Source organism: Hydractinia symbiolongicarpus, chromosome 4 (genome assembly GCF_029227915.1).
Source record: "Hydractinia symbiolongicarpus strain clone_291-10 chromosome 4, HSymV2.1, whole genome shotgun sequence".
In the NCBI taxonomy this organism is placed as follows: Eukaryota; Metazoa; Cnidaria; class Hydrozoa; order Anthoathecata; family Hydractiniidae; genus Hydractinia; species Hydractinia symbiolongicarpus.
This window is the reverse complement of record NC_079878.1, coordinates 7,656,894-7,677,237: the sequence shown is the minus strand read 5'-3', so window position 1 is coordinate 7,677,237 and position 20,344 is coordinate 7,656,894. Positions and strand designations below refer to the sequence as shown.

The window sequence follows — 20,344 nt, the reverse complement described above, 5'->3', positions numbered from 1 at the left end:
TTCTGGATTAATAGAAGAGAAACAACTATATTTCAAGGTAAAATACTAGTCCTTGGTCTTTACATTCGTTTGAACCTAAAAAGAGGCTGTGTTTCTACATTAGCGACCTGTACGGTTGAACAACAATCAAGAATATGCTAGGGAGGTTTTTTAGAAAGGAAACGCACAGGTGAAATTTCTTTCTAAGACTTTTAGAGACCATCATCCTTAACCTTCAAATTTATGTCAGAAGTGGGATTTGAACCCAGGCCTACGAATGTAGACTGCGACCTGAACGCAGCGCCTTAGACCACTCGGTCATCCTGACTAACTTTTCCACCATATTGCATGTCAAGTATGTAAGTAATATTGATTCTGGAATAATAGAAGGAATAACAACTATATTTCATGGTAAAGCATTAATCCTCGGTCTTGACTTTCGTTTGAACATAAAAAAGGACCGTGTGTCTACATTAAAGACCTGTACAGTTGAATAACCATAAAGCATATGCCAGATAGGTTTCTCATAAAAGAGACATACCGTTGCAATCTCCTTTTACTCATTTTAAAGAACATCCTTCCTAATGTCTAATTACATGTCAGAAGTGGGATTCCAACCCACGCCTACAAATGTAAACTGCGACATGAACGAAGCGCCATAGACCACTCGACCATCCTGATTGTCTTTTACGCCAATTGGAATGTCAAGTACATAAGTGATATTAATTCTGGATTAATAGAAGCAATAACAAGTATATGTTACGTTACAAATTTAACCCTTGGTCTTGACTTTCGGTTGAACCTAAAAAAGGACCGTATTTCTACATTAGCGACCTGTACGGTTGAACAACAATCAAGAATATGCTAGGGAGGTTCTTTAGAAAGAAAACGCACAGGTGAAATTTCTATTTAACGACTCTTAGAGAGCATCTTCGTTAATCTTCAAGTTTATGTCAGAAGTGGCATTCGAACCCACGCCTACGAATGTAGACTGCAACCTGAACGCAGCGGCTTAGACCACTCGGCCATCCTGACTGACTTTAACGCCACTTTGAATTTCAAGTATGCAGGTGATATTTATTTTGGATTAATAGAAGGAATAACAACTATATTTCAAGGTAAAACACTAGTCCTTGGTCTTTACATTCGTTTGAACCTAAAAAGAGACTGTGTTTCTACATTAGCGACCAGTTCGATTGAACAACCATAAAGGATAACATAGGAAGGTTTCTCATAAAAAACACTTACTGCTGCAATTTCATTTTCCACATTTTACAGAGCATCCTTCTAAATCACCAATTAAATGTCAGAAGTGGGATTCGAACCAACGCCTGCAAATGTAGATTGCAACATGAACGCAGTGCCTTACACTGCTCAGCCATCCTGACTGTCTTTTACGCTAATTCGAATGTCAGGTATATAAGTGATATTGATTCTGGATTAATAGAAGGAATAAAAAGTATATCTCACAGTAAAACGTTAACCCTTGGTCTTGACTTTCGTGTGAACCTAAAATAGGACCGTATTTCTACATTAGCGACCTGTACGGTTGAACAACAATCAAGAATATGCTAGGGAGTTTTTTATAAAGAAAACGTAGAGTTGCAACTTCTTTTTAACGACTTTTAGAGAACATCTTCCTTAATCTTCAAGTTTTTGTCAGAAGTGGGATTCGAACCCACGCCTACGAATGTAGACTGCGACCTGAACGCAGCGCCTTAGACCACTCGGCCATCCTGAGAGTGTTCTATGCCATTTCGATTGTCAAGTACATAAGTGATATTGATTCTGGATTAAGAGAAGGAAAAAAAGTACATCTCACAGTAAAACTTTAACCCTTGATCTTGACTTTCGGTTGAACCTAAAAAAGGGCCGTATTTCTACATTAGCGACCTGTACCGATGAACAACAATCAAGAATATGCTAGGGAGTTTTTTCATAAAGAAAACATAGAGTTGTAATTTCTTTTTAATGACTTTTAGAGAGCATCTTCCTTAATCTTAAAGTTTATGTCAGAAGTGGGATTCGAACCCACGCCTACTAATGTAGACTGCGTCCTGAACGCAGCGCTTTGGACAACTCGGCCATCCTGACTGTCTTTTACGTCACGTTGAATTTCAAGTATGTAAGTGATATTGATTCTGGATTAATAGAAGGGAAACAACTATATTTCAAGGTAAAATACTAGTCCTTGGTCTTTACATTCGTTTGAACCTAAAAAGAGGCTGTGTTTCTACATTAAAGACCTGTACAGTTGAACAACAATCTAGCATATGCCAGAAGATAGGTTTCTCATAAAAAAGACCTACCGTTGCAATTTCCTTTTACTCATTTTAAAGAACATCCTTCCTAATGTCGAATTACATGTCAGAAGTGGGATTCCAACCCACGCCTACAAATGTAAACTGCGACATGAACGAAGCGCCATAGACCACTCGACCATCCTGATTGTCTTTTACGCCAATTGGAATGTCACGTACATAAGTGATATTAATTCTGGATTAATAGAAGCAATAACAAGTATATTTTACGGTACAAATTTAACCCTTGGTCTTGACTTTCGGTTGAACCTAAAAAAGGACCGTATTTCTACATTAGCGACCTGTACGGTTGAACAACAATCAAGCATATGCAAGGGAGTTTTTTTATAAAGAAAACGTAGAGTTGCAACTTCTTTTTAACGACTTTTAGAGAACATCTTCCTTAATCTTCAAGTTTTTGTCAGAAGTGGGATTCGAACCCACGCCTACGAATGTAGACTGCGACCTGAACGCAGCACCTTAGACCAATCGGCCATCCTGAAAGTCTTCTATGCCATTTCGATTGTCAAGTACATAAGTGATATTGATTCTGGAATAATAGAAGGAAAAAAAGTACATCTCACAGTAAAACTTTAACCCTTGGTCTTGACTTTCGTGTGAACCTAAAATAGGACCGTATTTCTACATTTGCGACCTGTACGGTTGAACAACAATCAAGAATATGCTATGTGTGCTATGTGTAAGAATATGAATATGCGCCATCTTCAAGTTTATGTCAGAACTGGAATTCGAACCCACGCCTACGAATGTAGACTGCGACCTGAACGCAGCGCCTTAGACCACTCGGCCATCCTGAGAGTGTTCTATGCCATTTCGATTGTCAAGCACATAAGTGATATTGATTCTGGATTAAGAGAAGGAAAAAAAAGTACATCTCACAGTAAAACTTTAATCCTTGATCTTGACTTTCGGTTGAACCTAAAAAAGGACCGTATTTCTACATTAGCGACCTGTACCGATGAACAACAATCAAGAATATGCTAGGGAGTTTTTTCATAAAGAAAACATAGAGTTGTAATTTCTTTTTAATGACTTTTAGAGAGCATCTTCCTTAATCTTAAAGTTTATGTCAGAGGTGGGATTCGAACCCACGCCTACGAATGTAGACTGCGTCCTGAACGCAGCGCTTTGGACCACTCGGCCATCCTGACTGTCTTTTACGTCACGTTGAATTTCAAGTATGTAAGTGATATTGATTCTGGATTAATAGAAGGCAAACAACTATATTTCAAGGTAAAATACTAGTCCTTGGTCTTTACATTCGTTTGAACCTAAAAAGAGGCTGTGTTTCTACATTAGCGACATGTACGATTGAAAAACAATCAAGCATATGCTAGGGAATTTTTGTATAAAGCCAACGTAGAGTTACAATTTCTTTTTATCGAATTTTAGAGAGCATCTTCCTTAATTTTCAAGTTTATGTCAGAAGTGGGATTCGAACCCACGCCTACGAATGTAGACTGCGACCTGAACGCAGCGTCATAGACCACTCGACCATCCTGATTGTCTTTTACGCCAATTGGAATGTCACGTACATAAGTGATATTAATTCTGGATTAATAGAAGCAACAACAAGTATATTTTACGGTACAAATTTAACCCTTGGTCTTGACTTTCGGTTGAACCTAAAAAAGGACCGTATTTCTACATTAGCGACCTGTACGGTTGAACAACAATCAAGCATATGCAAGGGAGTTTTTTTATAAAGAAAACGTAGAGTTGCAACTTCTTTTTAACGACTTTTAGAGAACATCTTCCTTAATCTTCAAGTTTTTGTCAGAAGTGGGATTCGAACCCACGCCTACGAATGTAGACTGCGACCTGAACGCAGCACCTTAGACCAATCGGCCATCCTGAAAGTCTTCTATGCCATTTCGATTGTCAAGTACATAAGTGATATTGATTCTGGAATAATAGAAGGAAAAAAAGTACATCTCACAGTAAAACTTTAACCCTTGGTCTTGACTTTCGTGTGAACCTAAAATAGGACCGTATTTCTACATTTGCGACCTGTAAGGTTGAACAACAATCAAGAATATGCTATGTGTGCTATGTGTAAGAATATGAATATGCGCCATCTTCAAGTTTATGTCAGAACTGGAATTCGAACCCACGCCTACGAATGTAGACTGCGACCTGAACGCAGCGCCTTAGACCACTCGGCCATCCTGAGAGTGTTCTATGCCATTTCGATTGTCAAGCACATAAGTGATATTGATTCTGGATTAAGAGAAGGAAAAAAAAGTACATCTCACAGTAAAACTTTAATCCTTGATCTTGACTTTCGGTTGAACCTAAAAAAGGACCGTATTTCTACATTAGCGACCTGTACCGATGAACAACAATCAAGAATATGCTAGGGAGTTTTTTCATAAAGAAAACATAGAGTTGTAATTTCTTTTTAATCACTTTTAGAGAGCATCTTCCTTAATCTTAAAGTTTATGTCAGAGGTGGGATTCGAACCCACGCCTACGAATGTAGACTGCGTCCTGAACGCAGCGCTTTGGACCACTCGGCCATCCTGACTGTCTTTTACGTCACGTTGAATTTCAAGTATGTAAGTGATATTGATTCTGGATTAATAGAAGGCAAACAACTATATTTCAAGGTAAAATACTAGTCCTTGGTCTTTACATTCGTTTGAACCTAAAAAGAGGCTGTGTTTCTACATTAGCGACATGTACGATTGAAAAACAATCAAGCATATGCTAGGGAATTTTTGTATAAAGCCAACGTAGAGTTACAATTTCTTTTTATCGAATTTTAGAGAGCATCTTCCTTAATTTTCAAGTTTATGTCAGAAGTGGGATTCGAACCCACGCCTACGAATGTAGACTGCGACCTGAACGCAGCGTCATAGACCACTCGACCATCCTGATTGTCTTTTACGCCAATTGGAATGTCACGTACATAAGTGATATTAATTCTGGATTAATAGAAGCAACAACAAGTATATTTTACGGTACAAATTTAACCCTTGGTCTTGACTTTCGGTTGAACCTAAAAAAGGACCGTATTTCTACATTAGCGACCTGTACGGTTGAACAACAATCAAGCATATGCAAGGGAGTTTTTTTATAAAGAAAACGTAGAGTTGCAACTTCTTTTTAACGACTTTTAGAGAACATCTTCCTTAATCTTCAAGTTTTTGTCAGAAGTGGGATTCGAACCCACGCCTACGAATGTAGACTGCGACCTGAACGCAGCACCTTAGACCAATCGGCCATCCTGAAAGTCTTCTATGCCATTTCGATTGTCAAGTACATAAGTGATATTGATTCTGGAATAATAGAAGGAAAAAAAGTACATCTCACAGTAAAACTTTAACCCTTGGTCTTGACTTTCGGTTGAACTTAAAAAAGGACCGTATTTCTACATTAGCGACCTGTGCGGTTGAAAAACAATCAATAATATGCTAGGGAGGTTCTTTAGAAAGAAAACGCACAGGTGAAATTTCTATTTAACGACTCTTAGAGAGCATCTTCTTTAATCTTCAAGTTTATTTCAGAAGTGGGATTCGAACCCACGCCTACGATTGTAGACTGCGACCTGAACGCAGCGCCTTAGACCACTCGGCCATCCTGACTGACTTTAACGACACTTTGAATTTCAAGTATGCAGGTGATATATATTTTGGATTAATAGAAGGAATAACAACTATATTTCAAGGTAAAACACTAGTCATTGGTCTTTACATTTGTTTGAACCTAAAAAGAGACTGTGTTTCTACATTAGCGACCTGTACGATTGAACAACAATCAAGCATATGCTAGGGAGTTTTTTTATAAAGCAAACGTAGAGTTGCAACATCTTTAACGACTTTTAGAGAGCATCTTCCTTAATCTTCAAGTTTTTGTCAGAAGTGGGATTCGAACCCACGCCTATGAATGTAGACTGCGACCTGAACGCAGCGCCTTAGACCACTCGGCCATCCTGACTGTCTTTTACGCCACTTTAAATTTCAAGTATGTAAGTGATATTGATTCTGGATTAATAGAAAGAATAACAACTATATTTCAAGGAAAAACACTAGTCCTTGGTGTTTACATTCTTTTGAACTTAAAAAGAGGCCGTGTTTCTACATTAACGATCTGTACGGTTGAACAACCGTAAAGGATAATATAGGAAGGTTTCTCATAAAGAACACTTACTGTTGCAATTTCATTTTCCACATTTTAAAGAGCATCCTTCTAAATCACCAATTAAATGTCAGAAGTGGGATTCGAACACACGCCTATGAATGTAGACTGCGACCTGAACGCAGCGCCTTAGACCACTCGGCCATCCTGACTGACTTTACCGACACTTTGAATTTCAAATATGCAGGTGATATTTATTTTGGATTAATAGAATGAATAACAACTATATTTCAAGGTAAAACACTAGTCATTGGTCTTTACATTTGTTTGAACCTAAAAAGAGAATGTGTTTCTACATTAGCGACCTGTACGATTGAACAACAATCAAGCATATGCTAGGGAGTTTTTGTATAAAGCCAACGTAGAGTTGTAATTTCGTTTTAACCACTTTTAGAGAGCATCTTCGTTAATCTTCAAACTTATATCAGAAGTGGGATTGGAACCCACGCCTACGAATGTAGACTGCTACCTGAACGCAGTGCCATAGACCACTCGACCATCCTGAGAATCTTCTATGTCATTTCGAATGTCAAGTATATAAGTGATATTTATTCTGGGTTAATAGAAGGAATAAAAAGTATATCTCACAGTAAAACTTTAACCCTTGGTCTTGACTTTCGTGTGAACCTAAAATAGGACCGTATTTCTACATTTGCGACCTGTAAGGTTGAACAACAATCAAGAATATGCTATGTGTGCTATGTGTAAGAATATGAATATGCGCCATCTTCAAGTTTATGTCAGAACTGGAATTCGAACCCACGCCTACGAATGTAGACTGCGACCTGAACGCAGCGCCTTAGACCACTCGGCCATCCTGAGAGTGTTCTATGCCATTTCGATTGTCAAGCACATAAGTGATATTGATTCTGGATTAAGAGAAGGAAAAAAAAGTACATCTCACAGTAAAACTTTAATCCTTGATCTTGACTTTCGGTTGAACCTAAAAAAGGACCGTATTTCTACATTAGCGACCTGTACCGATGAACAACAATCAAGAATATGCTAGGGAGTTTTTTCATAAAGAAAACATAGAGTTGTAATTTCTTTTTAATGACTTTTAGAGAGCATCTTCCTTAATCTTAAAGTTTATGTCAGAGGTGGGATTCGAACCCACGCCTACGAATGTAGACTGCGTCCTGAACGCAGCGCTTTGGACCACTCGGCCATCCTGACTGTCTTTTACGTCACGTTGAATTTCAAGTATGTAAGTGATATTGATTCTGGATTAATAGAAGGGAAACAACTATATTTCAAGGTAAAATACTAGTCCTTGGTCTTTACATTCGTTTGAACCTAAAAAGAGGCTGTGTTTCTACATTAGCGACATGTACGATTGAAAAACAATCAAGCATATGCTAGGGAATTTTTGTATAAAGCCAACGTAGAGTTACAATTTCTTTTTATCGAATTTTAGAGAGCATCTTCCTTAATTTTCAAGTTTATGTCAGAAGTGGGATTCGAACCCACGCCTACGAATGTAGACTGCGACCTGAACGCAGCGCCTTAGACCACTCGGCCATCCTGACTGTCCTTTAAGCCCCTTTGAATTTCAAGTATGTAAGTGACATTAATTCTGGATTAATAGAAGGAATAACAACTATATTTCAAGGAAAAACTCTAGTCCTTGTTCTTTACATTCGTTTGAACCTAAAAAGAGGCTGTGTTTCTACATTAAAGACCTGTACAGTTGAACAACAATCAAGAATATGCTAGGGAGTTTTTTCATAAAGAAAACGTAGAGTTGTAATTTCTTTTTAATGACTTTTAGAGAGCATCTTCCTTAATCTTAAAGTTTATGTCAGAAGTGGGATTCGAACCAACGCCTACGAATGTAGAGTGCGACCTGAACGCAGCGCCTTAGACCACTCGGCCATCCTGACTGTCCTTTACGCCACCTTGAATTCCAAGTACGTAAGTAATAATGATTCTGGATTAATAGAAGGGAAACAACTGTATTTCAAGGTAAAATACTAGTCCTTGGTCTTTACATTCGTTTGAACCTAAAAAAAGGCTGTGTTTCTACATTAGCGACCTGTACGATTGTACAACAATGAAGCATATGCTAGGGAGTTTTTGTATAAAGCCAACGTAGAGTTGCAATTTCTTTTTAACGTCTTTTAAAGAGCATCCTTCTTAATCACCATTTACATGTCAGAAGTTGGATTCGAACTCACGCCTACGAATGTAGACTGCGACCTGAACGCAGCGTCATAGACCACTCAGGCATCCTGAGAGTCTTCTATGCCATTTCGAATGTCAAGTATGTAAGTGATATTGATTCCGGATTAATAGAAGGAATAAAAACTACATCTCACAGTAAAACTTTAATCCTTGGTCTTGTATTTTTCATGGTAAGTCATTAATCCTTGGTCTTGACTTTCGTTTGAACATAAAAAAGACCGTGTTTCTACATTAAAGACATGTACGGTTGAACAACAATCAAGCATATGCTAGGGAGTTTTTTTATAAAGAAACCATAGAGTTGCAACTTCTTTTTAACGACTCTTAAAGAGCATCCTTCTTAATCACCAATTACATGTCAGAAGTTGGATTCAAACTCACGCCTACGAATGTAGACTGCGACCTGAACGCAGCGTCATAGACCACTCAGGCATCCTGAGAGTCTTCTATGCCATTTCGAATGTCAAGTATGTAAGTGATATTGATTCTGGATTTATAGAAGCAGTAACAATTATGTTTCACGGTAAAACATTAATTCTTGGTCTTGAATTTCGTTTGAACATAAAAAAGGACCGTGTTTCTACATTAAAGACCTGTACGGTTGAACAATAAACAAGCATATGCTAGGGGCTTTTTTTATAAAGTAAACGTAGAGTTGCAACTTCTTTATAACGACTTTTAGAAAGCATCTTCCTTAATCTTCAAGTTTATGTCAGAAGTGGGATTCGAACCCACGCCTACGAATGTAGACTGCGACCTGAACGCAGCGCCTTAGACCACTCGGCCATCCTGACTGACTTTTACGCCACTTTAAATTTCAAGTATCTAAGTGATATTGATTCTGGATTAATAGAAGGAATAACAACTATATTTCAAGGTAAAACACTAGTCCTTGGTCTTTACATTCGTTTGAACCTAAAAAGAGGCTGTGTTTCTACATTAGCGGTCTGTACGATTGTACAACAATGAAGCATATGCTAGGGAGTTTTTGTATAAAGCCAACGTAGAGTTGCAATTTCTTTTTAACGACTTTTAAAGGGCATCCTTCTTAATCACCAATTACATGTCAGAAGTTGGATTCGAACTCACGCCTACGAATGTAGACTGCGACCTGAACGCAGCGTCATAGACCACTCAGGCATCCTGAGAGTCTTCTATGCCATTTCGAATGTCAAGTATGTAAGTGATACTGATTCTGGATTAATAGAATAAATAAAAAGTACATCTCACAGTAAAACTTTAATCCTTGGTCTTGACTTTCGTTTGAACATAAAAAAGGACCGTGTTTCCACATTAAAGACCCGTACGGTTGAACAACAATCAAGCATATGCTAGGGGCTTTTTTTATAAAGTAAACGTAGAGTTGCAACTTCTTTATAACGACTTTTAGAAAGCATCTTCCTTAATCTTCAAGTTTATGTCAGAAGTGGGATTCGAACCCACGCCTACGAATGTAGACTGCGACCTGAACGCAGCGCCTTAGACCACTCGGCCATCCTGACTGACTTTTACGCCACTTTAAATTTCAAGTATCTAAGTGATATTGATTCTGGATTAATAGAAGGAATAACAACTATATTTCAAGGTAAAACACTAGTCCTTGGTCTTTACATTCGTTTGAACCTAAAAAGAGGCTGTGTTTCTACATTAGCGGTCTGTACGATTGTACAACAATGAAGCATATGCTAGGGAGTTTTTGTATAAAGCCAACGTAGAGTTGCAATTTCTTTTTAACGACTTTTAAAGGGCATCCTTCTTAATCACCAATTACATGTCAGAAGTTGGATTCGAACTCACGCCTACGAATGTAGACTGCGACCTGAACGCAGCGTCATAGACCACTCAGGCATCCTGAGAGTCTTCTATGCCATTTCGAATGTCAAGTATGTAAGTGATACTGATTCTGGATTAATAGAATAAATAAAAAGTACATCTCACAGTAAAACTTTAATCCTTGGTCTTGACTTTCGTTTGAACATAAAAAAGGACCGTGTTTCCACATTAAAGACCCGTACGGTTGAACAACAATCAAGCATATGCTAGGGAGTTTTTTTATAAAGCAAACGTAGAGTTGCAACATCTTTAACGACTTTTAGAGAGCATCTTCCTTAATCTTCAAGTTTTTGTCAGAAGTGGGATTCGAACCCACGCCTATGAATGTAGACTGCGACCTGAACGCAGCGCCTTAGACCACTCGGCCATCCTGACTGTCTTTTACGCCACTTTGAATTTCAAGTATGTAAGTGATATTGATTCTGGATTAATAGAAAGAATAACAACTATATTTCAAGGAAAAACACTAGTCCTTGGTGTTTACATTCGTTTGAACTTAAAAAGAGGCCGTGTTTCTACATTAACGATCTGTACGGTTGAACAACCGTAAAGGATAATATAGGAAGGTTTCTCATAAAGAACACTTACTGTTGCAATTTCATTTTCCACATTTTAAAGAGCATCCTTCTAAATCACCAATTAAATGTCAGAAGTGGGATTCGAACACACGCCTATGAATGTAGACTGCGACCTGAACGCAGCGCCTTAGACCACTCGGCCATCCTGACTGACTTTACCGACACTTTGAATTTCAAGTATGCAGGTGATATTTATTTTGGATTAATAGAATGAATAACAACTATATTTCAAGGTAAAACACTAGTCCTTGGTCTTTACATTCGTTTGAACCTAAAAAGAGGCTGTGTTTCTACATTAGCGGTCTGTACGATTGTACAACAATGAAGCATATGCTAGGGAGTTTTTGTATAAAGCCATCGTAGAGTTGCAATTTCTTTTTAACGACTTTTAAAGAGCATCCTTCTTGATCACCAATTACATGTCAGAAGTTGGATTCGAACTCACGCCTACGAATGTAGACTGCGACCTGAACGCAGCGTCATAGACCACTCAGGCATCCTGAGAGTCTTCTATGCCATTTCGAATGTCAAGTATGTAAGTGATACTGATTCTGGATTAATAGAATAAATAAAAAGTACATCTCACAGTAAAACTTTAATCCTTGGTCTTGACTTTCGTTTGAACATAAAAAAGGACCGTGTTTCCACATTAAAGACCCGTACGGTTGAATAACAATCAAGCATATGCTAGGGAGTTTTTTTATAAAGCAAACGTAGAGTTGCAACATCTTTAACGACTTTTAGAGAGCATCTTCCTTAATCTTCAAGTTTTTGTCAGAAGTGGGATTCGAACCCACGCCTATGAATGTAGACTGCGACCTGAACGCAGCGCCTTAGACCACTCGGCCATCCTGACTGTCTTTTACGCCACTTTGAATTTCAAGTATGTAAGTGATATTGATTCTGGATTAATAGAAAGAATAACAACTATATTTCAAGGAAAAACACTAGTCCTTGGTGTTTACATTCGTTTGAACTTAAAAAGAGGCCGTGTTTCTACATTAACGATCTGTACGGTTGAACAACCGTAAAGGATAATATAGGAAGGTTTCTCATAAAGAACACTTACTGTTGCAATTTCATTTTCCACATTTTAAAGAGCATCCTTCTAAATCACCAATTAAATGTCAGAAGTGGGATTCGAACACACGCCTATGAATGTAGACTGCGACCTGAACGCAGCGCCTTAGACCACTCGGATATCCTGACTGACTTTACCGACACTTTGAATTTCAAGTATGCAGGTGATATTTATTTTGGATTAATAGAATGAATAACAACTATATTTCAAGGTAAAACACTAGTCATTGGTCTTTACATTTGTTTGAACCTAAAAAGAGACTGTGTTTCTACATTAGCGACCTGTACGATTGAACAACAATCAAGCATATGCTAGGGAGTTTTTGTATAAAGCCAACGTAGAGTTGTAATTTCGTTTTAACCACTTTTAGAGAGCATCTTCGTTAATCTTCAAACTTATATCAGAAGTGGGATTGGAACCCACGCCTACGAATGTAGACTGCTACCTAAACGCAGTGCCATAGACCACTCGACCATCCTGAGAATCTTCTATGTCATTTCGAATGTCAAGTATATAAGTGATATTTATTCTGGGTTAATAGAAGGAATAAAAAGTATATCTCACAGTAAAACTTTAACCCGTGGTCTTGACTTTCGTGTGAACCTAAAATAGGACCGTATTTCTACATTTGCGACCTGTAAGGTTGAACAACAATCAAGAATATGCTATGTGTGCTATGTGTAAGAATATGAATATGCGCCATCTTCAAGTTTATGTCAGAACTGGGATTCGAACCCACGCCTACGAATGTAGACTGCGACCTGAACGCAGCGCCTTAGACCACTCGGCCATCCTGAGAGTGTTCTATGCCATTTCGATTGTCAAGTACAGAAGTGATATTGATTCTGGATTAAGAGAAGGAATAAAAAGTACATCTCACAGTAAAACTTTAATCCTTGATCTTGACTTTCGGTTGAACCTAAAAAAGGACCGTATTTCTACATTAGCGACCTGTACCGATGAACAACAATCAAGAATATGCTAGGGAGTTTTTTCATAAAGAAAACATAGAGTTGTAATTTCTTTTTATCGAATTTTAGAGAGCATCTTCCTTAATTTTCATGTTTATGTCAGAAGTGGGATTCGAACCCACGCCTACGAATGTAGACTGCGACCTGAACGCAGCGCCCTAGACCACTCGGCCATCCTGACTGTCCTTTAAGCCCCTTTGAATTTCAAGTATGTAAGTGATAATGATTCTGGATTAATAGAAGGGAAACAACTGTATTTCAAGGTAAAATACTAGTCCTTGGTCTTTACATTCGTTTGAACCTAAAAAGAGGCTGTGTTTCTACATTAGCGACCTGTACGATTGTACAACAATGAAGCATATGCTAGGGAGTTTTTGTATAAAGCCAACGTAGAGTTGCAATTTCTTTTTAACGACTTTTAAAGAGCATCCTTCTTAATCACCAATTACATGTCAGAAGTTGGATTCGAACTCACGCCTACGAATGTAGACTGCGACCTGAACGCAGCGTCATAGACCACTCAGGCATCCTGAGAGTCTTCTATGCCATTTCGAATGTCAAGTATGTAAGTGATATTGATTCTGGATTAATAGAAGGAATAAAAAGTACATCTCACAGTAAAACTTTAATCCTTGGTCTTGTATTTTTCATGGTAAGGCATTAATCCTTGGTCTTGACTTTCGTTTGAACATAAAAAAGACCGTGTTTCTACATTAAAGACATGTACGGTTGAACAACAATCAAGCATATGCTAGGGAGTTTTTTTATAAAGAAACCATAGAGTTGCAACTTCTTTTTAACGACTCTTAAAGAGCATCCTTCTTAATCACCAATTACATGTCAGAAGTTGGATTCGAACTCACGCTTACGAATGTAGACTGCGACCTGAACGCAGCGTCATAGACCACTCAGGCATCCTGAGAGTCTTCTATGCCATTTCGAATGTCAAGTATGTAAGTGATATTGATTCTGGATTTATAGAAGCAGTAACAAGTATGTTTCACGGTACAACATTAATTCTTGGTCTTGAATTTCGTTTGAACATAAAAAAGGACCGTGTTTCTACATTAAAGACCTGTATGGTTGAACAACAAACAAGCATATGCTATGGGCTTTTTTTATAAAGTAAACGTAGAGTTGCAACTTCTTTATAACGACTTTTAGAAAGCGTCTTCCTTAATCTTCAAGTTTTTGTCAGAAGTGGGATTCGAACCCACGCCTACGAATATAGACTGCGACCTAAACGCAGCGCCTTAGACCACTCGACCATCCTGACTGACTTTTACGCCACTTTAAATTTCAAGTATGTAAGTGATATTGATTCTGGATTAATAGAAGGAATAACAACTATATTTCAAGGTAAAACACTAGTCCTTGGCCTTTACATTCGTTTGAACCTAAAAAGAGGCTGTGTTTGTACATTAGCGGTCTGTACGATTGTACAACAATGAAGCATATGCTAGGGAGTTTTTGTATAAAGCCAACGTAGAGTTGCAATTTCTTTTTAACGACTTTTAAAGAGCATCCTTCTTAATCACCAATTACATGTCAGAAGTTGGATTCGAACTCACGCCTACGAATGTAGACTGCGACCTGCACGCAGCGTCATAGACCACTCAGGCATCCTGAGAGTCTTCTATGCCATTTCGAATGTCAAGTATGCAAGTGATATTGATTCTGGATTAATAGAATAAATAAAAAGTACATCTCACAGTAAAACTTTAATCCTTGGTCTTGACTTTCGTTTGAACATAAAAAAGGACCGTGTTTCCACATTAAAGACCTGTACGGTTGAACAACAATCAAGTATTTGCTAGGGAGTTTTTTTATAAAGAAAACATAGAGTTGCAACTTCTTTTTAACGACTTTTAAAGAGCATCCTTCTTAATCACCAATTACATGTCAGAAGTTGGATTCGAACTCACGCCTACGAATGTAGACTGCGACCTGAACGCAGCGCCTTAGACCACTCGGCCATCCTGACTCTGTTTTACGTCACTTTGAATTTCAAGTATGTAAGTGATATTGATTCTGGATGAATAGAATGAATAAAAAGTACATCTCACAGTAAAACTTTAATCCTTGGTCTTGACTTTCGTTTGAACATAAAAAAGGACCGTGTTTCCACATTAAAGACCTGTACGGCTGAACAACAATCAAGCATATGCTAGGGAGTTTTTTTATAAAGAAAACGTAGAGTTGCAACTTCTTTTTAACGAGTTTTAAAGAGCATCCTTCTTGATCACCAGTTACATGTCAGAAGTTGGATTCGAACTCACGCCTACGAATGTAGACTGCGACCTGAACGCAGCGTCATAGACCACTCAGGCATCCTGAGAGTCTTCTATGCCATTTCGAATGTCAAGTATGTAAGTGATATTGATTCTGCATTAATAGAATAAATAAAAAGTACATCTCACAGTAAAACTTTAATCCTTGGTCTTGACTTTCGTTTGAACATAAAAAAGGACCGTGTTTCCACATTAAAGACCTGTACGGTTGAACAACAATCAAGTATTTGCTAGGGAGTTTTTTTATAAAGAAAACATAGAGTAGCAACTTCTTTTTAACAACTTTTAGAGAGCATCTTCCTTAATCTTCAAGTTTATGTCAGAAGTGGGATTCGAACCCACGCCTACAAATGTAGACTGCGACCTGAACGCAGCGCCTTAGACCACTCGGCCATCCTGACTGACTTTTACGGCACTTTAAATTTCAAGTATGTAAGTGATATTGATTCTTGATTAATAGAAGGAATAACAACTATATTTCAAGGTAAAACAATAGTCCTTGGTCTTTACATTCGTTTGAACCTAAAAAGAGGCTGTGTTTCTACATTAGCGGTCTGTACGATTGTACAACAATGAAGCATATGCTAGGGAGTTTTTGTATAAAGCCAACGTAGAGTTGCAATTTCTTTTTAACGACTTTTAAAGAGCATCCTTCTTAATCACCAATTACATGTCAGAAGTTGGATTCGAACTCACGCCTACGAATGTAGACTGCGACCTGAACGCAGCGTCATAGACCACTCAGGCATCCTGAGAATCTTCTATGCCATTTCGAATGTCAAGTATGTAAGTGATATTGATTCTGGATTAATAGAATAAATAAAAAGTACATCTCACAGTAAAACTTTATTCCTTGGTCTTGACTTTCGTTTGAACATAAAAAAGGACCGTGTTTCCACATTAAAGACCTGTACGGTTGAACAACAATCAAGTATTTGCTAGGGAGTGTTTTTATAAAGAAAACATAGAGTTGCAACTTCTTTTTAACGACTTTTAAAGAGCATCCTTCTTAATCACCAATTACATGTCAGAAGTTGGATTCGAACTCACGCCTACGAATGTAGACTGCGACCTGAACGCAGCGCCATAGACCACTCGGCCATCCTGACTGTCTTTTACGTCACTTTGAATTTCAAGTACGTAAGTGATATTGATTCTGGATGAATAGAAGGAATAAAAAGTACATCTCACAGTATAACTTTAATCCTTGGTCTTTACATTCGTTTGAACATAAAAAGGACCGTGTTTCCACATTAAAGACCTCTACGGTTAAACAACAATCAAGCATTTGCTAGGGTGTTTTTTTATAAAGAAAACGTAGAGTGGCAACTTCTTTTTAACGACTTTTAGAGAGCATCTTCCTGAATCTTCAAGTTTATGTCAGAATTGGTATTCGAAGCCACGCCTACGAACGTAAACTGCGACCTGAACGCAGCGCCTTAGACCACTCGGTCATCCTGACTGTCTTTTACGCCAATTTGAATTTCAAAGTATGTAAGTGATATTGATTCTGGATTAATAGAAGGAATAACAACTATATTTCAAGGTAAAACACTAGTTTTTGGTCTTTACATTCGTTTGAACCTAACAAGAGGCTGTGTTTCTACATTAGCAACCTCTACGATTGAACAACAATCAAGCATATGCTAGGGAGTTTTTGTATAAAGCCAACGTAGAGTTGCAATTTCTTTTTAACGACTTTTATAGAGCATCTTCCTTAATGTTCAAACTTATGTCAGAAGTGGGACTCGAACCCACGCCAACGAATGTAGACTGCGACCTGAACGCAGTGCCATAGACCACTCGACCATCCTGAGACTCTTTTCTGCCACTTCGAATGTCAAGTACATAAGTGATATTGATTCTGGATGAATAGAAGGAATAACAGCTATATTTCAATGTAAAGCACTAGTCCTTGGTCTTTACATTCGTTTGAACATAAAAAGGACCGTGTTTCCACATTAAAGACCTCTACGGTTAAACAACAATCAAGCATTTGCTAGGGTGTTTTTTTATAAAGAAAACGTAGAGTGGCAACTTCTTTTTAACGACTTTTAGAGAGCATCTTCCTTAATCTTCAAGTTTATGTCAGAATTGGTATTCGAAGCCACGCCTACGAACGTAAACTGCGACCTGAACGCAGCGCCTTAGACCACTCGGTCATCCTGACTGTCTTTTACGCCAATTTGAATTTCAAGTATGTAAGTGATATTGATTCTGGATTAATAGAAGGAATAACAACTATATTTCAAGGTAAAACACTAGTTTTTGGTCTTTACATTCGTTTGAACCTAACAAGAGGCTGTGTTTCTACATTAGCAACCTCTACGATTGAACAACAATCAAGCATATGCTAGGGAGTTTTTGTATAAAGCCAACGTAGAGTTGCAATTTCTTTTTAACGACTTTTATAGAGCATCTTCCTTAATCTTCAAACTTATGTCAGAAGTGGGACTCGAACCCACGCCAACGAATGTAGACTGCGACCTGAACGCAGTGCCATAGACCACTCGACCATCCTGAGACTCTTTTCTGCCACTTCGAATGTCAAGTACATAAGTGATATTGATTCTGGATGAATAGAAGGAATAACAGCTATATTTCAATGTAAAGCACTAGTCCTTGGTCTTTACATTCGTTTGAATATAAAAAGGACCGTGTTTCCACATTAAAGACCTCTACGGTTAAACAACAATCAAGTATTTGCTAGGGTGTTTTTTTATAAAGAAAACGTAGAGTGGCAACTTCTTTTTAACGACTTTTAGAGAGCATCTTCCTTAATCTTCAAGTTTATGTCAGAATTGGTATTCGAAGCCACGCCTACGAACGTAAACTGCGACCTGAACGCAGCGCCTTAGACCACTCGGTCATCCTGACTGTCTTTTACGCCAATTTGAATTTCAAGTATGTAAGTGATATTGATTCTGGATTAATAGAAGGAATAACAACTATATTTCAAGGTAAAACACTAGTTTTTGGTCTTTACATTCGTTTGAACCTAACAAGAGGCTGTGTTTCTACATTAGCAACCTCTACGATTGAACAACAATCAAGCATATACTAGGGAGTTTTTGTATAAAGCCAACGTAGAGTTGCAATTTCTTTTTAACGACTTTTATAGAGCATCTTCCTTAATCTTCAAACTTATGTCAGAAGTGGGACTCGAACCCACGCCAACGAATGTAGACTGCGACCTGAACGCAGTGCCATAGACCACTCGACCATCCTGAGACTCTTTTCTGCCACTTCGAATGTCAAGTACATAAGTGATATTGATTCTGGATGAAGAGAAGGAATAAAAAGTACATCTCACAGTAAAATTTTAATCCTTGGTCTTGACTTTCGTTTGAACATAAAAAAGGACCGTGTTTCCACATTAAAGACCTGTACGGTTGAACAACAATCAAGTATTTGCTAGGGAGTTTTTTTATAAAGAAAACGTAGAGTAGCAACTTCTTTTTAACGACTTTTAGAGAGCATCTTCCTTAATCTTCAAGTCTATGTCAGAATTGGGTTTCGAACACACGCCTACGAATGAAGACTGCGACCTAAACGCAGCGCCTTTGACCACTCGGCCATCCTGACTGACTTTTACACCACTTGGAATTTCAAGTATGTATGTGATACTGATTCTGGGTTAATAGAAGGAATAACAAACATTTTTCATGGTAAGGCATAATCCTTGGTCTTGACTTTCGTTTGAACATATAAAAAGACCGTGTTTCTACATCAAAGACATGTACGGTTGAACAACAATCAAGCATATGCTAGGGAGTTTTTTTATAAAGAAAACATAGAGTTGCAAATTTGTTTTAACGACTTTTATAGAGCATCCTTCTTAATCACCAATTACATGTCAGAAGTTGGATTCGAACTCACGCCTATGAATGTAGACTGCGACCTGAACGCAGCGTCATAGACCACTCAGGCATCCTGAGAGTCTTCTATGCCATTTCGAATGTCAAGTACATAAGTGATATTGATTCTGGATTAATAGAAGGAATAAAAAGTACATCTCACAGTAAAACTTTAATCCTTGGTCTTGACTTTCGTTTGAACATAAAAGAGGACCGTGTTTCCACATTAAAGACCTGTACGGTTGAACAACAATCAAGCATATGCTAGGGAGTTTTTTTATAAAGAAACCATAGAGTTGCAACTTCTTTTTAACGACTCTTAAAGAGCATCCTTCTTAATCACCAATTACATGTCAGAAGTTGGATTCGAACTCACGCTTACGAATGTAGACTGCGACCTGAACGCAGCGTCATAGACCACTCAGGCATCCTGAGAGTCTTCTATGCCATTTCGAATGTCAAGTATGTAAGTGATATTGATTCTGGATTTATAGAAGCAGTAACAAGTATGTTTCACGGTACAACATTAATTCTTGGTCTTGAATTTCGTTTGAACATAAAAAAGGACCGTGTTTCTACATTAAAGACCTGTATGGTTGAACAACAAACAAGCATATGCTAGGGGCTTTTTTTATAAAGTAAACGTAGAGTTGCAACTTCTTTATAACGACTTTTAGAAAGCGTCTTCCTTAATCTTCAAGTTTTTGTCAGAAGTGGGATTCGAACCCACGCCTACGAATGTAGACTGCGACCTAAACGCAGCGCCTTAGACCACTCGGCCATCCTGACTGACTTTTACGCCACTTTAAATTTCAAGTATGTAAGTGATATTGATTCTGGATTAATAGAAGGAATAACAACTATATTTCAAGGTAAAACACTAGTCCTTGGCCTTTACATTCGTTTGAACCTAAAAAGAGGCTGTGTTTGTACATTAGCGGTCTGTACGATTGTACAACAATGAAGCATATGCTAGGGAGTTTTTGTATAAAGCCAACGTAGAGTTGCAATTTCTTTTTAACGACTTTTAAAGAGCATCCTTCTTAATCACCAATTACATGTCAGAAGTTGGATTCGAACTCACGCCTACGAATGTAGACTGCGACCTG

General features: G+C 38.0%; 27 non-coding genes across 27 annotated transcripts; all 27 read right to left on the bottom strand.

Moving 5' to 3' along the window:
• Positions 1-223: 223 nt before the first annotated feature.
• Positions 224-307, bottom strand: Trnal-cag (transfer RNA leucine (anticodon CAG)). The gene has a single exon. It is a non-coding gene; the product is annotated as a tRNA-Leu (tRNA).
• Positions 308-1,636: 1,329 nt separating this feature from the next.
• Positions 1,637-1,720, bottom strand: Trnal-cag (transfer RNA leucine (anticodon CAG)). Its single transcript has one exon. It is a non-coding gene; the product is annotated as a tRNA-Leu (tRNA).
• A 269-nt stretch (positions 1,721-1,989) lies between these two features.
• On the bottom strand, positions 1,990-2,073 carry Trnal-cag (transfer RNA leucine (anticodon CAG)). The gene has a single exon. It is a non-coding gene; the product is annotated as a tRNA-Leu (tRNA).
• A 625-nt stretch (positions 2,074-2,698) lies between these two features.
• Positions 2,699-2,782, bottom strand: Trnal-cag (transfer RNA leucine (anticodon CAG)). Its single transcript has one exon. It is a non-coding gene; the product is annotated as a tRNA-Leu (tRNA).
• A 585-nt stretch (positions 2,783-3,367) lies between these two features.
• On the bottom strand, positions 3,368-3,451 carry Trnal-cag (transfer RNA leucine (anticodon CAG)). Its single transcript has one exon. It is a non-coding gene; the product is annotated as a tRNA-Leu (tRNA).
• A 269-nt stretch (positions 3,452-3,720) lies between these two features.
• On the bottom strand, positions 3,721-3,804 carry Trnal-cag (transfer RNA leucine (anticodon CAG)). The gene has a single exon. It is a non-coding gene; the product is annotated as a tRNA-Leu (tRNA).
• Positions 3,805-4,074: 270 nt separating this feature from the next.
• Trnal-cag (transfer RNA leucine (anticodon CAG)) lies at positions 4,075-4,158 on the bottom strand. Its single transcript has one exon. It is a non-coding gene; the product is annotated as a tRNA-Leu (tRNA).
• Positions 4,159-4,743: 585 nt separating this feature from the next.
• Positions 4,744-4,827, bottom strand: Trnal-cag (transfer RNA leucine (anticodon CAG)). Its single transcript has one exon. It is a non-coding gene; the product is annotated as a tRNA-Leu (tRNA).
• Positions 4,828-5,096: 269 nt separating this feature from the next.
• Positions 5,097-5,180, bottom strand: Trnal-cag (transfer RNA leucine (anticodon CAG)). The gene has a single exon. It is a non-coding gene; the product is annotated as a tRNA-Leu (tRNA).
• Positions 5,181-5,450: 270 nt separating this feature from the next.
• Trnal-cag (transfer RNA leucine (anticodon CAG)) lies at positions 5,451-5,534 on the bottom strand. The gene has a single exon. It is a non-coding gene; the product is annotated as a tRNA-Leu (tRNA).
• Positions 5,535-5,803: 269 nt separating this feature from the next.
• Positions 5,804-5,887, bottom strand: Trnal-cag (transfer RNA leucine (anticodon CAG)). Its single transcript has one exon. It is a non-coding gene; the product is annotated as a tRNA-Leu (tRNA).
• A 268-nt stretch (positions 5,888-6,155) lies between these two features.
• Trnal-cag (transfer RNA leucine (anticodon CAG)) lies at positions 6,156-6,239 on the bottom strand. The gene has a single exon. It is a non-coding gene; the product is annotated as a tRNA-Leu (tRNA).
• A 269-nt stretch (positions 6,240-6,508) lies between these two features.
• On the bottom strand, positions 6,509-6,592 carry Trnal-cag (transfer RNA leucine (anticodon CAG)). The gene has a single exon. It is a non-coding gene; the product is annotated as a tRNA-Leu (tRNA).
• Positions 6,593-7,532: 940 nt separating this feature from the next.
• Trnal-cag (transfer RNA leucine (anticodon CAG)) lies at positions 7,533-7,616 on the bottom strand. The gene has a single exon. It is a non-coding gene; the product is annotated as a tRNA-Leu (tRNA).
• Positions 7,617-7,885: 269 nt separating this feature from the next.
• On the bottom strand, positions 7,886-7,969 carry Trnal-cag (transfer RNA leucine (anticodon CAG)). Its single transcript has one exon. It is a non-coding gene; the product is annotated as a tRNA-Leu (tRNA).
• A 270-nt stretch (positions 7,970-8,239) lies between these two features.
• On the bottom strand, positions 8,240-8,323 carry Trnal-cag (transfer RNA leucine (anticodon CAG)). The gene has a single exon. It is a non-coding gene; the product is annotated as a tRNA-Leu (tRNA).
• A 1,011-nt stretch (positions 8,324-9,334) lies between these two features.
• Trnal-cag (transfer RNA leucine (anticodon CAG)) lies at positions 9,335-9,418 on the bottom strand. Its single transcript has one exon. It is a non-coding gene; the product is annotated as a tRNA-Leu (tRNA).
• A 624-nt stretch (positions 9,419-10,042) lies between these two features.
• On the bottom strand, positions 10,043-10,126 carry Trnal-cag (transfer RNA leucine (anticodon CAG)). Its single transcript has one exon. It is a non-coding gene; the product is annotated as a tRNA-Leu (tRNA).
• A 622-nt stretch (positions 10,127-10,748) lies between these two features.
• Positions 10,749-10,832, bottom strand: Trnal-cag (transfer RNA leucine (anticodon CAG)). Its single transcript has one exon. It is a non-coding gene; the product is annotated as a tRNA-Leu (tRNA).
• A 269-nt stretch (positions 10,833-11,101) lies between these two features.
• On the bottom strand, positions 11,102-11,185 carry Trnal-cag (transfer RNA leucine (anticodon CAG)). Its single transcript has one exon. It is a non-coding gene; the product is annotated as a tRNA-Leu (tRNA).
• A 622-nt stretch (positions 11,186-11,807) lies between these two features.
• Positions 11,808-11,891, bottom strand: Trnal-cag (transfer RNA leucine (anticodon CAG)). Its single transcript has one exon. It is a non-coding gene; the product is annotated as a tRNA-Leu (tRNA).
• A 939-nt stretch (positions 11,892-12,830) lies between these two features.
• On the bottom strand, positions 12,831-12,914 carry Trnal-cag (transfer RNA leucine (anticodon CAG)). The gene has a single exon. It is a non-coding gene; the product is annotated as a tRNA-Leu (tRNA).
• A 270-nt stretch (positions 12,915-13,184) lies between these two features.
• Trnal-cag (transfer RNA leucine (anticodon CAG)) lies at positions 13,185-13,268 on the bottom strand. Its single transcript has one exon. It is a non-coding gene; the product is annotated as a tRNA-Leu (tRNA).
• A 1,011-nt stretch (positions 13,269-14,279) lies between these two features.
• Positions 14,280-14,363, bottom strand: Trnal-uag (transfer RNA leucine (anticodon UAG)). Its single transcript has one exon. It is a non-coding gene; the product is annotated as a tRNA-Leu (tRNA).
• Positions 14,364-14,987: 624 nt separating this feature from the next.
• Trnal-cag (transfer RNA leucine (anticodon CAG)) lies at positions 14,988-15,071 on the bottom strand. Its single transcript has one exon. It is a non-coding gene; the product is annotated as a tRNA-Leu (tRNA).
• Positions 15,072-15,695: 624 nt separating this feature from the next.
• Trnal-cag (transfer RNA leucine (anticodon CAG)) lies at positions 15,696-15,779 on the bottom strand. The gene has a single exon. It is a non-coding gene; the product is annotated as a tRNA-Leu (tRNA).
• Positions 15,780-19,940: 4,161 nt separating this feature from the next.
• Trnal-uag (transfer RNA leucine (anticodon UAG)) lies at positions 19,941-20,024 on the bottom strand. The gene has a single exon. It is a non-coding gene; the product is annotated as a tRNA-Leu (tRNA).
• Positions 20,025-20,344: the final 320 nt, after the last annotated feature.